The sequence below is a fragment of the Atta colombica genome, unplaced genomic scaffold (assembly GCF_001594045.1).
Source record: "Atta colombica isolate Treedump-2 unplaced genomic scaffold, Acol1.0 scaffold164, whole genome shotgun sequence".
In the NCBI taxonomy this organism is placed as follows: Eukaryota; Metazoa; Arthropoda; class Insecta; order Hymenoptera; family Formicidae; genus Atta; species Atta colombica.
In genome coordinates this window covers 1542793-1545963 of record NW_017259255.1, presented here as the reverse complement: position 1 = coordinate 1545963, position 3171 = coordinate 1542793, and positions in this window count along the sequence as shown.

Here is a 3171-nt window from a genome sequence, read left to right as displayed (position 1 = left end):
TGCGTTCCAAAACGTAACTACAACCATGGTGGAAGTAACAAGATATACTATTGCGCAGGCATTTTTGCTGGCCAATGAAAAATGACTAAACTCAGCCATCTTGAACTTTTCAAATGTATATGAGACACTAGATATATAGTATAGTGGAAGGGATAACATAGGCTGCGATCGTTTTCAGTTCTTCTATTCTTATTTTATGAATAAAAACAGAATGATGATTACAAACGCTTAAAGCGCGAGCGTCCAAATCGACCGCCATAGTGTGCTCAAGATTCCTATCATGGAACAAGATCGAAATGGATTTTTCGGAATTATTTACTCCCTAGATTTTCATTATAGATTTGTTCGCGTCGCATACTCCAACATGATACAATGTGCTCCTATCATAGCTCCTCCTACTCATTCCAATACACTCGTTACAGTGGGAACTATGGCAGGAACATGTTGGAGCATGTTGAAGTATGTGACGCGAACAAATCTTGTTTTCTAGAGAAAATAGAATAATTCCGATCGAAATTTATTCCGACATTTTCCATGATAGGTACCCAGTTTGCAAGCGTCTTTCTCTAAATTTTTGCTGTCTCTGGCTTAGTTTCCATCGAAGATTTAATCCAAATGTAAGAACCAATAATATAACCAATCAACTACAGTCGAATATTCCTTGTTACAATAAAGCACTATAAACGTGAGTATTCGCATATCCACCATTTTTACTCCTTCCTCCATTCTTTGCTCTTCCCATTCCGCTGAGTTGAGAAGGTTATGATTGTTACGTTGTTATAGGTTGTAGCTTCTAAGCTGTTGGAAACCTTGTAACTTCGTATTTATGTATTTCCGCACTTCGAAATTTTATCATAAGACTAAGAGATGAAAAGAAGGATATAAAAAAACTGAAAACGAAGGCAAAAAAAATTTATAAATGTCTTGTTGCGGTAAACTGTATCAATAGATCAGAAAAAGGTTCGATTATTTAAATTTCTTACGGATAATATTCGTTGAGAACTTATATTGTATTGCTGTAAAATAAATACTGACTTGTGAATAAACATTACTATATTTCCTCGCAGATGAGAAATTTCAATCCTTTTCTGCAAATTGACATACATATTTGGCACCTTATCTAGAAATAACCTGAACGTCAAACACTCTTCAGATCCTGCACTAATATTACGATAGATATTCAACTGATTTTAAGAGTAAAAATGAAATAAAAGGAGCTACAAATTTCAAGCAGCAAATACAAATCATAATCTGTAATGATTATAATCCGTCACAGCTCAGTGATGGAATGGGGACAGAGCAAGGAATGGGAAAAGGAATAAAAATGATGGACGCGAATACCGACGTTTTTAGTGCTTTAATTACAGTCGAACGACAAGGGAATATTGAACTGTAATTGATTGATTCTTACATTCTGATCCGGATTAAATCTTCGATGAAAATTAGGCCTTTGTCTATGAATGTCGCATAAGAAAGCGTTTATATTGATCGTTACGGGAAGTACAGACTCATGCATAATGCATAATGCATAGATCAAAAGAATCATCTAATCAAAATTCTTCTTTTCCATGAAATAGGAGAAAAGAAAAGATTTTAATTGATTGATTCGCTTATGCACTACATATTATGCGTTATGCAAAAGTTTGTGTCGCGACCCTAAATGAGAAGCACAGACTCTTAGGCCGGAATCAGATTATGCATTGAAGATTGAGATTAAAGATTAAAATTTCATTGGCTGTGTTCAGCAAACTCAACAGTTGACTGTACAAAAAGTATTTGTACAGAAAAAATATTTTTTAAAAAAACTTTATTTTTAAAAAGAAAATATTACCCAGTGAGAAATGAGTCATCAAATTGATGTCAAATCGATATAAATTCAATAATTTTAATATCAATTTGACGTTGATTCAAAATTTAATTGACGATCATTTCTTGTTGGATAATTAACAATTTATTCATAAAGAATAAAATAGACTGTATGTTTCTTAAAATTATATATACCAAAATCATGATATTAATTATACAAAATATATCCAAAAAATAAGAGAAAATTAAAAATTGAATTGTTTGAATGTTCAAAAAGTATTCGTATAGAAAACTTTAACTTCTAAAATCAAGAATACATGCGAATTTGTTTATATTAAAACAGAATGTATTCATTATATAAAATTATTAATTAATGTTTATTTTCTACAAATAAAGCTTTTCTTATAACAAATTTCCTTGTTCACACTATAGGTATTCTCATTCATCTTGATTCCACTTAATTGGCCTAGTTTACATCGAGGATTTGATCCGGCGGAGGGGGGGGGGGTAAGAATGTAAGAAGCCAATCAGAACTCGCAGAAAGACAGAAGCAGACAAGCAGAATGTATTGTCTACTACTACTGCGAGTTCCGATTGGCTTCCGCTTTTCCGAGGTGTGAACCCAGCCTTAGGGGCTTCGCACAATAAGAAGAACAGGGAACAGAGAATAGAGAATTAGGGGCTCCGCATAATAAAAGGAATAGGGAACAAAACAAAGAATAAGAATTTTAACCTATCAGAAATCATGTATTGTGGAATACATAGTTTTTGATAGGTTGAAATTCTTATTCTCTGTTCTCTATTTCTTTTATTATGCGGAGTCCCTAAATGTTATTGTATATATAATAATAAACGGAATTAACAAAAATCGATTGCCTGTTTCTGCAATGCTTGGTTCCAACTATACTGAAGAGTCCTGGATACAATGCAAGCGCACACTGGCTGTTTATATTTGTATTTTAGAAACATTATATAAATTTAAGTTTTTTGATTGCAATACTTTGCGTTTTATTATCTATCTCGGTGCATTTCATATTAAGAGCACAATCCACACAACACAAGAACGTCTTTTGGACGTTCGATGTATGTCCTCAAATGTTCTGGTTATATCCTAACGTCCGAAGGACGTCTGAGGGCGTTCCGCTTTTTTTTAGTTGCAATAGGACATCTATAAAACATCCGAAAGACATATTTGAGACTGAATTACAAAATTCAATATTATGTATGTTTAATATATTTCTGATATACATCATGAACATTTGAAATTCGAGCTTTGATATGTTCTTTACATTAAATAAAACATTTTGAAGATGTCCTGTGGATAAATATTTAGAGGACGTCTGTTGTATGTCTCCGGAATGTCTG